General features: G+C 47.9%; 1 pseudogene across 1 annotated transcript in view; it reads left to right on the forward strand.

Annotated features, from left to right (window-relative positions):
* Positions 1–683: 683 nt before the first annotated feature.
* LOC147091982 (uncharacterized) overlaps positions 684–14,214 on the forward strand; it is a 104,817-nt pseudogene continuing 91,286 nt past the window's right edge. The window contains exons 1-2 of the transcript XR_015075169.1: positions 684–763; positions 6,380–6,509. The product of XR_015075169.1 is annotated as an uncharacterized LOC147091982 (transcript). The remainder of the gene's footprint in view (positions 764–6,379; positions 6,510–14,214) is intronic.

A 14,214-nucleotide genomic window follows, 5' to 3' on the forward strand; every position in this document is an offset into this window, starting at 1 on the left:
CTGGGTCTTCCACCCTGGGCCCCCCGCCTAGCGTCCTCCGTGCTGGGCCTCCCGCCTGGGGTCTTCCGTGCTGGGCCTCCCACCTGGGACACTCTCCTCTGGGTCTTCTGCCCTGGGCCCCCCGCCTGGGGTCCTCCGTGCTGGGCCTCCCACCTGGGACACTCTCCTCTGGGTCTTCCGCCCTGGGCCCCCCGCCTGGGGTCCTCCATGCTGGGCCTCCCGCCTAGGACACTCTCCTCTGTGTCCTCCGCCCTGGGCCCCCTGCCTAGGGTCCTCCGTGCTGGGCCTCCCACCTAGGGTCCTCCATGCTGGGCCTCCCGCCTGGGGTCCCCCATGCTGGGCCTCCCGCCTAGGACTCTCTCCTCTGGGTCTTCCACCCTGGGCCTTCTGCGTCCGAATCCTCTGCTGAAACAAATCCTCCAAACCCCCTTCATTCTTCCGGTGATAATCTGAAATTAAGACCCTCTAGTTACTGACTCACCGACCAGTGAAATACTTTTTCCTGATCTTCCTGAACAGATTTTAAACACCTCCCTCAGATTTCTTCTCACCCTTCTTTGTTCTAATGAAAAGAGCCCAGTTTCTCTAATCTCTCCTGATAACTGAAGGCTCTCTTCCCTGGTATCCTCTCAATGAATCTCTCTGCAACCTCTCCACGGCCTTGACATCCTTCTTTGAGGAAGATGCCCCAGAACCTGACACAATATTCTAACTGCAGCCTCACCAATGATTTTGTACAGGTTTACATGAGCTCTGCCCTTTTGTACTCTACACCCCTATTTATTAAAGCCCACTATACAATTTCTAAAACAGCTTCATCAACTTGTCCGCTCACTGTTAAAGATTTCTGTACCTGAATTCCTGAATCACTCTGCTCCTCTACTCCTTTTAAAGTTTTACATAAGAACATAAGAATTAGGAGCAGGAGTGGGTCACACGGCCCCTCGAGCCTACTCTGCCATTCAATAAGATCATGACTGATCATCAACCTCAACTCCACTTTCCCACCCAATCCCCATATCCCTTGATTCCCCTGGAGTCCAAAGGCTGGATTTTGTCTTTGAGGCGGGCTGGGGTCGTGTCATCCACTTTTCGTGTTATCCACCCCATTCCAAATCGATGTGGGAGATTGATGCGATTTTCACATAATTGGGCAATTGAGTTCCAGCGTGTGGGAACCCATGGCCCAATTAGTTTTTTCAGTCTGAAACTCACCTCCGATGACGTCATCATTGCTTCTGCATTTAAGGTCTGCAAGAAGCCTTGCTTCTTCTGCAGACTGCCAACCTTTTGGCCTTTGTAGTGAGACGGACCTGGAGGCAGAATGAGCAGCGGGAGACCCAAGTCTGCTCCCAGGGTTGATGACTTCGCCCTGCAAGCTTTGGTGGAGGGAGCAAGAGCTAGTAAGGAGGTGCTCTTCCCTTCTTCAGGGAGGAAGAAGCCTCCCCAGCAGACGAAGGCTGTGCAGATCCAGGTGGCCCAGGAGGTCAACTCGTTGTCCCTCATCCGCAGAACCTGGCTTCAGTGCAGGAAGAGATTTCATGACTTTCTGCGCACTGGAAAAGTGAGTATGCCTTTGCCATCACCCTCAATCTGATCCCCATTGCCTCTCCTTGTCAGCACTCAGCTTTGACAACCTCTTCCTCCACATCCCACTTGACACTGACATCCCTGAACCCTTACCCATTCCCTCTCTCTCTATGGTCACATTCACCTAACTATTCGACTATGCAGCCCTCACACTCCCTATCGCTGTGATGCTATGAAAACAACTTACAACACACAGGGAGGGCCCTTGGTCTTGCCATCTCACTCCATCTTTGTCTCCTTCTAACCACCAATGATATGGATTCTCTACACTCACTCCTTCATTCTCACTCAAACTCCACTTGTCTCCCTCATTGCAGGAAAAGAGCACTCACAATAAGAGGGAAAGAGTGAGGACAGGAGGAAGGCCACCCTCAGTAGCCCAGCTCACCCCCTCGGAGGAGCCGGCCCTGGAGATCGTGGGAGTGGAGGAGGATGTGCAAGTGGGGGACGGACAGACGGGTGCATCAGAGCAAGCTGGTGACAGAATAGTTTATCATCTCTCTCATTGACATTGCATGAGTCACTGATAATGATTCTGATGCTCTAACAGATTGACTTTTGATCATCTGCAATATTCAATGTGTATGTAACCTTGGCCTCACATCTCTGACTCTTTCCTTTACTCCCCCACAGGACCATCGAAAGCCCCCGTCCCCACTATCCAGGAGGAACAGCCTGAGCCTCCAAACTCCTCAGAGGAAGCTGGAACCTCTGAGGGCGCAGCATCAACAGAATTCAGTGCACCCAGCACCAGCGCAGACACTCACACTTCAGTGGTACCTTCGTGAGATAATGCAGTGTTATCACCTGGTGTATCACCACGCACAAGTGAGCATCAGCAGATGGTGGAGACAGGGACAGCTGTGGAGAGTCCTAGTTGGAGGGCGCAGGACTCTGCCAGCTCAGCTCAGCAGCATTTCGCCCCTCTGCCTCCGGGTCCATCCAGAAGAAGAGCGGTGCTGGAACTCCAGGAACAGGTGCAGAGTCCCTGGCAGGTTTTGTCTCCAGGATCGCTGCGAGTGTGGAGTGAATGGAGGAGTCCTTCGCTAACATGAGCAGAGCCTTTGTGGAGGTGTTGGCGCATGAATGCATCACCACAAAAAGGATGGCAACCTCCGTGGAAAGGATGGCTACCTCCATGGTAAGGCTGGCTACGGTAGAGGAGAGGATGGCAATGGTAGAGGAGAGGATGGCTACGTCCATGGAGGAGCTTAGTCGCCAGGGTATGGAAAACATGGTATTTGTTCAGAATAGACTGACATCTCTTGAGGAGCGATGGTCAGCTCTAAGGTGCTGTCAAGCTACTTGCTAGCTCTGAAGTGGGGCTGACCCATGAGAGGGATGTTGGTGGCATACAACAAGGAAGTGGGGGCTCCACTCCAAGGGCTCACACGACCATGCCACTGCAGAGACCTCGGTCAGAGCCCCACCAGAGTCCCCACCCAACTGAAATTGGCATCTCAACACCTGCACAGTCGCAGGAGCAGCAGACTGTTGCCGAGCCCTCACAGGTTCGCAACCCCAGAGGACGCCCATCAAAGGTGTCGAGACAGGAGCAGCAAAAAAGTGAGCAAGGGGCCTCCACATCCGCTGAAGCCACAGGGGAAGCAACACGTAGGAGCACGCGTAAAAGGAAGATAATGCACAAGTAGTCACAAGGGTAGTCACTTAGGTGAAATATTGGCCCAGAAATTCGGGGCCCAGCGCGTGAGTACGCACGGAGTACTCACACGTGGACCCGATGGAAGTGCCGGTTTCTTGCATGCACAGCGCATGCGCGGGAAACCGGCACTTCTGATCCTCTGAACGAAGGGGTTCAGAGGCGGAACGCGCGCGCAGGGGAGGCTGCGCGTGCGCTTTGAACTTAGATTTTTTTTACAGGTTTTCATGCGAGGGTAAGCCTGTAGGATTTACACATTTAAAAAGCAGGCGTAAGGCCTGCTTTTTACAAGGTAAGTGGTCAATTAATTAAAATTAAAACATTTTTTCCACAGGTTTATTATTTTTAAATACTTTAAAGTAAGGTAAGTTTATTTTTAGCCATGTTTTTTTATAAAATTATTATTTTCAAAAATTTTAATTATTGTTTAAAATAGTTATTTAATGTAATTTGTAGTTTATTTAAAAAGTGTGATTTAAAAAAAAAATTATTTGAAGGTTAAGTACTGTTTTGGGCCCTCAGCATTCATGCGTTTTGACAGGTCTTTCTGTCAATCTTATGAATGGGCTTCTCCCTCCTCCGATTGGCTGCCCATGGCTCACGTGATCCCAGGGGACGCATCGCACTAACTACGCCCCTGGAACACGCAAGCACAGTGCGCCGGCCTCTGGGCCAGGATTCGGAGAGGAAATCCACGTAGGCCCAGAGCTCAACTGCCGGCGTGCTAGGTAAGTGTAGGTCGGGGGCTTGCACCCGCGGGAAGCCCCCGACCCGAATTTCTGGGCCGTTATGTTTAATGTTAAAAAGCCATCAGTTGGTTATTGTCATTAAAATTTCTGATGTCAACTGTTGCAGTTGTGGCGTGTGTAATATTGCTAATGGGACTTCCACATTGAGGGCTTAGGATGACTTGCATTTGTCAGTATGGTGGTCAGAGTGGTAGGAACTGCAGTTTCTTGGCCATTGTCGATGCTCTGGTAAGAAGCTGCGAGGCAAAAGTGCTTGATTGGCTAGGTTAAGCAAATCTGGCCAAGATGAGTGCGTGCCTTGCATCCCGGCCAGCAATGTGGTCGCATGCTGCTGCCGCTGGTTGATGCGCCTCTGCAAGCTGGTCGTTGTCACTCTCCACCTCCTCCTCATCTGAGGAGGCTATGTGATGAGCCACTTGTTCCTCAGGCATCTGAAAGCCACGATGCTGTGCCGTGTTGTGAAGTGCACAGCAAACCACGACAAATCTGGAAACATAGAAACATAGAAGATAGGAGCAGGAGTAGGCCATTCGGCCCCTCGAGCCTGCTCTGCCATTCAATGCGATCATGGCTGATCATCCAAATTCAGTACCCGGTCCCTGCTTTCTCCCCATATCCCTTGATCCCTTTAGCCTTAAGAAATATATCCAACTCCTTCTTGAATATATTTAATGAATTGGTCTCAACTGTCTTCTGTGGTAGAGAATTCCATAGGTTCACCACTCTCTGGGTGAAGAAATTCCTCCTCATCTCAGTCCTAAATGGCTTACCCCTTATCTTTAGACTGTGACCCCTGGTCCTGGACTCCCCCGACCATCGGGAACATCCTTCCTGCATCTAGTCTGTCTAGTCCTGTTAGAATTTTATAAGTTTCAATGAGATCCCCTCTCATTCTTCTAAACTCTAGTGAATATGAGCCTGATCGACCCAATCTCTCTTCATACGTCATTCCTGCCATCCCAGGTATCAGTCTGGTGAATCTTCACTGCACTCCCTCCATGGCAAGAACATCCTTCCTCAGATAAGGCGAACAAAACTGCACACAATACTCAAAGTGTGGTTTCACCAAGGCCCTGTACAACTGCAGCACGACATCATTGCTCCTGTACTCGAATCCTCTCGCTATGAAGGCCAACATACCATTTGCTTTCTTAACCGTCTGCTGCACCTGCATGCTTACCTTCAACGACTGGTGCACAAGGACACCCAGGTCTCGTTGCACTTCCCCTTTTCCCAATCTATTGCCATTCAGATAATAATCTGCCTTCCTGTTTTTGCCACCAAAGTGGATAACCTCGCATTTATCCACATTATACTGTATCTGCCATGCATCTGCCCAATCGCCCAACCTGTCCAAATCATCCTGGAGTTTCTCGGCATCCTCCTCACAGCACACATGCCCACCTAGCTTTGTGTGTGTGTGGGGGAGGAGGGGGGTGGGTGCGAGTCCATGGAGGAATTTGAAAACAAGGATGAGATTTTTAAAATCGAGGCGTTGCTTAACCGGGAGCCTCTGTAGGTCAGCGAGCACAAGGGGTAATGTTTGAACGGGACTTGGTGCACGTGCGGACACGGGCAGCAGAGTTTTGGATGACCTCAAGTTTACGTAGGGTGGAATGTGGGAGGCTGGCCAGGAGTGCGTTGGAATAGTCAAGTCTAGAGGTAACAAAGGCATGGATGAGGGTTTCAGCAGCAGATGAGCTGAGGCAGAGGCGGGGTTGGGTGATGTACTGGCGGCGGAAATAGGCGGTCTTAGTGCTGGCGTGGATATGTGGTCGGAAGCTCATCTGAGGGGGGTGGGGGTCCAAATATGACACCACGGTTGCGAACAGTCTGGCTCAGCCAGCTGCCCAGGGAGAGGGAGGGAGTCGGTGACGTGGGGACGCAGTTAGTGGCGGGGACCGGTCTTCCCAACATTCAGCAGGATCAATGTCGGGCAAGCAGTCTGCAATTTAACAGGGCAACTTATGGTACCAAAAATACATTTTTCAACAGAAAATGCTGGAAATACTCAGCTGGCCAGGCAGGATCCGTGGAGAGAGAAACAGAGTTAACATTTCAGGTCTGGGACCCTTCATCAAGTATTTCCAAGATTTTCTGTTGTTATTTCAGATTCCGCAGTATTTTCCTATTGTAATATATTTTTCAAGCTGCAGCCATGTGGAGACTCTCCCCCACGTGCCTGAAACCAGCTGCAACACCATGAGCGTTTCTGATTGGCCAGGTGGCACCCCTTGTTCCTAACTCACAATAGATACTTATGCGCTGGTTCACCAATAGGAATCCTTCACTTTCTGATTCGTCATTTGCATACGGCTAGCTATTAAATAGCGCATCCGGGAGACTTTCTCCATCACAAACCCTCACGTCCATTCACCAGGCCTGAAGCGGCGTCCAGGGGCATCGTCCCGAAAAAGGGGCCGAAGAAAGCGGCCACCAAGAAGCGGGCCAAAGGCGAGAAGAAGCGCAGGAAGACCAGGAAGCAGAGTGACAGCATCTACATGTACAAGGTGCTGAAGCAGGTCCACCCCGACCCGACACCGGCATCTCATTTACAAGCGGGTCGCTGAAAAGCTAAAATGAACTTAAATCTGTCAATTCAGGAACCAGTAATTTTAAAGGATCAATTTGCCATAATTCACAATTTAATAATGAATTATTCAGTCTCACAGATGCCATTTTAATGATTATTCAGTCCCACAGACGCTATAATTTTAATTAAAATGATTATTCAGTCCCACAGACGACAATCTTTAGCAGTAATGATTATTATTTAGTCTCACAAATGCCATAGTTTTAATTATTATTCAGTCCTAGATACCATAATTTTAACGATTATTGTTCAGTTCCACAGATGCAATGATTTTAATAACTGGTTAATATTCAGTCCCACAGAGGGCCATCACTTTAACAATAACGAGTCTGATTCACAGACGAGCTCTTATTCTATAAGCCGCCTTCTTCGTTGGTGTCCGAGGTTGGAGCGGATTGAAAAACGCGCCAATCAGAGGCAGAGATTTGCCGGGTTTCAGCCAATCAGAAGGCGCGGTTGGGCTGGGCTGGGCGGGGCCTGCGGCTGCTATAAAAGCCGGAGCGGGGAGGAGCAGTTGGAGAACAGAGTTAGAGAGGAGTCCGCTCCTCCCCCCCGGGGGAAGGACAGCCGCCGCCCGCCCGGGGGAAGGACAGCCGCCGCCCGCCCGGGGAGAAGGACAGCAGTCGGCCGGCACCTTGGGCAACAAGGGCTCGCCGGTGGGCGGGGCTATGACGTCACCCGCGCGCGGAGGTGGCGGCGGCCTTTTAACAGTGGGCGGGGCCCCGAGGCGTTGCGGGCTGCGATTGGTGAGCGCGGCTGTCAATCTACGAGTCGCAGCCAATAGAAGAGACGGACTCAGTGAGGGACTTTAAGCGCGGGCTGTGTGGCCGCAGTGCGCATGCTCGGTGCTGCTCGCAGTCCCCGGATGAGGCTCCGGTTTGAGGAAGGAGATAAAATGGCGGTGGGACTGAGGAGCGGCGGATGGTGCGGTGAGTGGATCAGAGAATCTCCGGCATTTACAGCAGCGCCGGCTTCTCTTAGGCAATCTTTGGGAAGTAGTAGTAGTAGTAGTAGTGGTGGTGATTCCACGTTATCCACCCTGTTAGTAACATCATCAAAAAACTAAAAGTTGTCAAACATGATTTCCCTCTCCGGGTAGCTCACCTCCGGAAAGCACAAAGTTTCCTGTATATGAATTACGTTCAGTTCTTCACCCTCATTAGACCCTTGGTTCCCCACCATTTTTGGTCTGCTTTTTGTGTCTTCTACTGTGAACAGATACAAAATATTTGTTTAACGTTTCTGCCATTTCCTTATTCCCCATAATAATTTCTCCTGTCTCAGCCTCTAAGGGACCAATGTTTACTTTTGCTACTCTCTTCCTTCCAACATACTTGTAGAAAATCTTACAATCTGCTTTTAGATTTCTTGCTCGTTTTCTGTCATTGCATTTTTTCCCTTTTAGCAATTTTTGGTCAATCTTTGCTGGTTTCTGAAACTCTCAATCCTCAGGCTTACTATTCTTTGCAACATTATAAGCTTCTGTCAATCTAATGCTATCCTTACCTTCTTTAGTTAGCCATGGTTGGATCACTTCCCGTGGAGTTTGTTTCTCAATGGAATGTATTTTAGTTGAGAATTATGAAATATTTCTTTAAATGCTAGCCACTGCTTATCTACCGCCATACCTTTTAATCTATTTTTCCAATCTACCTCCGTCAACTCTCCCCTCATACCTAATGTAATTGGCTTTATTTAAGTTTAAGACACTAGTTTCGGACTTAGGCAAGTCATCCTCAAAATTAATGTGAAGTTCTAACATATTATGATCACTCTGCCCCAGAGGATGCTTTACTATGAGGTTGCTAATTAACCCTGTCTTATTACACAATACAAGTTCTAACATTGTTGGTTCCATGACATTTTGTTCCAGGAAACTGTCCCGAATGGATTCCATGAACCCGTCCTGCAGACTCTTGCTCCACAGCCCTGTAGGTTACGGCTCTTCAAGTGTACACCCAAGTACTTTTTAAATGTGCTGAGGGTCTCTGCCTCTACCGTCCTTTCAGACAGTGAGTTCCAGACACCCACCACCCTCTGGGTGAAAAAAATTACATCTGCTCTGCACCCTCTAGTGGATGGACTGGGGAGAAAGGTCTTTACTAGCCGAGGCATAGAATATAAGAGCTGGGAGGTAATGCGTGAACTGTATAGCTAGGCCGCAGCTAGAATACTGCGTGCAGTTCTGGTCAACACATTACAGGAAGGCTGTGATTGCATTACAGAGGGTGCAGAGGAGACTTACGGGGATTTTGCCTGGGCTAGGGAATTTTTGCTATGTGGAAAGATTGGATAGGCTGGGTTGTTTTCTTTGGAACAGAGAAGGCCAAGGGGAGACTCGATTGAGGTGTATCCAATTATTAGGGGCCTAGATAGAGTGGATAGGAAAGACCTATTTCCCTTAGCAGAAGGGTCAATAATCAGGGGGGCATAGATTTAAAGCAGATGGTCAAAGGATTAGAGGGGTTTTGAGGTGAGTTTTTTACACCCAGAGGGTGGTGGAGGTCTGGAACTCACTGCCTGAAAGGGTGGTGGAGGCAGAGAACCTCATCACATTTAAAAACTGCTTGGATATGCACTTGAAGTGCCGTAAGTTACCAGGCTACGGACCAAGTGCTGGAAAGTGGGATTAGAGTGGATAGATCTTTGTCAGCCGGCTCAGACAAGATGGGCCGAATGGCGGCGTTCTGTGCAGTAAATTTCTATGATTGCGTAACCCGGGGAGGATGGGCCCAGTGTGATCAGACAGTGTGTAACCCGGGGAGGATGGGCCCAGTGAGATCAGACAGTGTGTATCCCGGGGAGCATGGGTCCAGTGAGATCAGACTATGTTACCTGGGAAAGATGGCCCCAGCTTCGGTTTGCCTAGAGCACAGGGAAATTGTACATTTCTATCCAGAACTTTGGTGATTTGCTGGAAGCCCAGGCAGGCATGGCGTGGATCTGAGAAAAGGGACAACATCAGACAAAAGCACTCGGACGCAAACTTATTTTTATTAAGCTGAAGAAAGTCTACATTACATTACTTCAAACTATTCATGTTGTTATTTTCAGTCCTGCCATAATTAGATCTCCCGGTGAAAGACTGAGTGATTGAGAAAGGTCCACAGCTGAGAGTAAACAGGGATTGTAGACTGAGGAACGACAGCAGGTGAACCAACACAGGATTGTGAGAGCACCAACTGGAGAGAACTCTTCCGATTCAAAGAGCTTCCAGAGATCGACTGGGGGAGAAAGGTCAGAGAGAGTCCCATTGACTCAGATACACACTGGTCCTGGAGATGGACTGGGGAGAAAGGTCAGAGAGACTCCCATTGACTCAGATACACACTGGTTCCTCCCTCCCTTCCATTTCCTGATTTACAGCTATTTCTGGGATGTTACTTGTATCCTCTATGGTGAAGACCAATACAAAATACCTGTACAATTCAACTGCCATCTCCTTATTTTCCATTATAAATTCCCTGACTTTTTATCGAACCAACACTCACTTTGTTAAATCTTTTCTTTATTAAATATCTATAGAAACTTACTATCTGTTTTTATATTTCTAGCTAGCTTTCTCTCGTACTCTAATTTTTCTCCTTATTAATCTTTTAGTCACTCTTTGCTGTTTTTTATATTCTGCCCTATCTTCTGACCTGCCAGCCATCTTTGCGCAATTATATGCTTTTTCTTTAAGTTGGATACTATCGTTAATTTTTTTAGTTAACCATGGATGGTGGGTCCTCCCCTTGGAATTTTTCTTTCTCGTTGGAATGTATATATTCTGTGTATTCTGAAATATCCCCTTAAATGTCTGCCACTGCATCTCTATTGACCTATCCCTTAACCTAATTTGCCAGTTCACTTTAACTAGCTCTGCTTTCATGCCCTCGTAATTGCCCTTATTTAATTTTAAAATACTAGTCTTGGACCCACTCTTCTCTCCCTCAAACTGAAGGTAAAATTCAATCATATTATGATCGCTGCTACCTAGGGGCTCCTTCACTGAGGTCTTTAATTAATCCTATCTCGTTGCACAATACCAGGTCTAGTGTAGCCTGCTCTCTGGTTGGCTCCAGAATGTGCTGTTGTAAGAAACTATCCTGAAAACATTCTATGAACTCCTCATTTAGGCTACCTTTGCCGATCTGATTTTTCCGGTCTCTATGTAGATTAAATCCCCCATGATTATAGCCATACCTTTCTGACAAGCTCCCATTATTTCTTCCTTCATACTCCATCCTACTGTGTGGTTACTGTTAGGGGGCCTGTACACCACTCCCACAAGTGACTTCTTGCTTTTATCATTTCTCATCTCTACCCAAACCGCTTCTACATCCTGGTTTCCTGATCTTAGGTCATCCGTCTCTATTGTGCTAATACCATCATTAATTAACAGAGCCACCCCTCCACCTTTTCCTAGCTTTCTGTCCTTCCTAAATGTCACGTACTCTTCAATATTCAGGTCCCAATCTATGTCATCCTGCAGCCATGTTTCTGTAATGGCTATCAGATCATACTTATTTATTCCTATTTGCGCTATCAGTTCATCTGTTTTGTTTTGAATGCTACGTGCATTCAGATGCAGAGCCTTTAGTTTTGTCCTTTTATTATTTTTGTAACCTCTAGCCTTAACTGTTGATTTACTCTTAGATTTGTCCTCTCTATCCCTTCCTGTCACGGTCTGTTTATCATTTCCCATATTAATACCTTTCTCTATTGCCTTGTCTCTACTCTTTGATTTACCACATCTTCCCAAATTTGATCCCTTGCCCCACTATTTAGTTTAAAACCCTCTCTACCGCCCTAGTTATATGACTCGCCAGAACACTGGTCCCAGCACGGTTCAAGTGAAGACCGTCCCAACGATACAGATCCCACTTTCCCCAGTGTGGTGCCAGTGCCCCAGGAATCGAAACCCATTTCTCCCACACCAGTCTTTGAGCCACGCATTCATCTCGCTAATTTGATTTACCCTATGCCAATTTGCTCGTGGCTCAGGTAATAATGCAGACATTATTACCCTTGAGGTTCTGCTTTTTAATTTAGCCCCTAGCTGCTCAGTCTCTCAGCAGAACCGCTTTCCTAGTTCTAACTGTCATTGGTACCTACATGGACCACGACCATTGGCTCCTCCCCCTCCCACTGCAAGTTCCTCTCTAGCCCAGAGCAGATATCCTGAACCCTGGCACCGGGCAGGCAACACAGCCATCTGGACTCTAGCTCTTGGCCGCAGAGAACTGTATCTATCGCCCTGACTATGCTATCCCTTATTACCACTATATTCCTATTAACTCCCCCCGCTTGAATCGCTTCCTGTACCTCGGTGCCATGGTCAGTTTGCTCATCCACCCTGCAGCCACCGCTTTCATTCATACAGGCCGCAAGAACCTCAAACCTGTTGGACAATTGCAAAGGCTGAGGCTCCCCCACCTCCTGGGTCCCCATACCTGCCTCACTTTTACTTTAATTTGAATGAATTAAAGGGTAAGGCATGGCAGGAGAGCTCTGTGCTGTGATATGCTACTCCTGCACTATGTGGGAAATCAGGGACACTTCCTGTGTCCCTGACGACCAGGTGTGCGGGAAGTGTATCCAGCTGCAGCTACTGACAGACCGCATTGCGGCACTGGAGCTGCGAGTGGATACATACTGGAGCATTCGCGATGCTGAAGACGTCGTGGATTGCACGTTTAGGGAGTTGGTCACACCGCAGGTAAAGGCTGCACAGGCAGGAAGAGAATGGGTGACCACCAGCCAGAGTAGTAGGCGCAGGCAGGTAGTGCAGGGGTCCCCTGTGACCATCCCCCTCTCAAACAGATAAACCACTTTGGATATTGTTGGGGAGGATGGCTTATCCGGGGAAGGCAGCAGCAGCCAACTTCCTGGCACCGTGGGTGGTTCTGCTGCACAGGACGGGAGGAAGAAGAGTGGGAGAGCTATAGTAATAAGGTATTCTATTGTAAGGGGAATAGATAGGCGTTTCTGCGGCCGCAAACGTGACTCCAGGATGGTATGTTGCCTTCCTGGTGCAAGGGTCAAGGATGTCTCAGAGTGGCTGCAGAACATTTTGGAAGGGGAGGGTGAACAGCCAATTGTCGTGGTGCATATAGGTACCAACGATATAGGTAAAAAAAACAGGATGAGGTCCTAAAAGCTGAATGTAGGGAGTTAGGTAAATTAATAAAATAGGACCTCCAAGGTAGTAATCTCAGGATTGCTACCAGTGCCACGTACTAGTCAGAGTAGAAATAGAAGGATATTTCAGATGAATACGTGGCTAGAGGAATGGTGCAAGGGGGAGGGATTCAAAATCCTGGGACATTGGAGCCGGTTCTGGGGGAGGTGGGACCAGTACGAACCGGGCGGTTTGCACCTGGGCAGGACTGGGACTGATGTCCTGGGGAGTGTTTGCTAGTGCTCTGGGGGAGGGTTTAAACTAAAATGGCAGGGGGTTGGGAACCTGAGCAGGAGACAGAGGAAAGGGAAACCAGGATAGAAGCAAAAGACAGGAAGGAGAAAAACAAAGGTGGCGGTCAGAGAAATCATGGGTTTAAATCAAACAGCCACAGTAAATAATAATTCTAAAAGGTGTAAGAGTGTTAAAAAAACAAGCCTGATGGCCTTGTGTCTTAATGCGAAGAGCATTCGTAATAAGGTGGATGAATTAGTTGCGCAAATAGAGGTAAACGTATGAGATGATTGGGATAACGGAACCATGGCTCCAGGGTGGCCAAGGCTGGGAACTCAACATCAATATTCAGGAAAGATAGGCAAAAAGGAAAAGGAGGTGGGGTAGCATTGCTTTTTAAAGAGATTAACAATTGAAAGAAAGGATATTAGCTCTGATGATGTGGAATCTGTTTCGGTAGAGCTGAGAAATACCATGGGACAGAAAACGTTAGTGGGAGTGTTATACAGACCTCCAAACAGTAATGTGGAGGTTGGGGATGGCATTAAACGGGAAATTAGACGCGTGCAATAAGGGCACAGCAGTTATCATGGGTGACTTTAATCTACATATAGATTGGGCTAACCAAATTAGTAACCATATTATGGAGGAGGAATTCCTGGAGTGTATACGGGATGGTTTCCTGGACCAATATGTCGAGGAACCAACAAGAGATCAGGCCATCTTTGACTGGGTATTAGGTAATGAGAGGGTTAATTAGCAATCTTGTTGTACGAGGCCCCTTGGGTCCGAGCGATCATAATATGATAGAATTCTTCATTAAGGTGGGGAGTGAAGTAGTTGACTCAGAGACTAGGGTCCTGAATTTAAATAAAGGAAACTATGATGGTATGAGGCGCGAGTTGGGTAGGATTGATTGGGGAATGTTACTCAAAGGGTTGACGGTGGCTAGGCAATGGCAAACATTCAAAGATGGCATGGATGAACTACAGAATTTGTTCATCCCTGTTTGGCATAAAAATAAAACAAAAAAGGTGACTCAACTGTGGCTAACAAGGGAAATTAGGGATAGTATAAGATCCAACGAGAGGACATATAAATTGGCTAGTAAAAGTAATAAACCTGAGGATTGGGAGCAATTTAGGATTCAGCAAAGGAGGACAAAGGGATTAATTAAGAGGGGGGGAAAATAGAGTTTGAGAGTAAGCTTTCAGGGAACATAAAA

The sequence above is a fragment of the Somniosus microcephalus genome, unplaced genomic scaffold (assembly GCF_052327205.1).
Source record: "Somniosus microcephalus isolate GS21.2 unplaced genomic scaffold, FLI_Smic_1.0 unresolved_chr3, whole genome shotgun sequence".
NCBI lineage: Eukaryota > Metazoa > Chordata > Chondrichthyes > Squaliformes > Somniosidae > Somniosus > Somniosus microcephalus.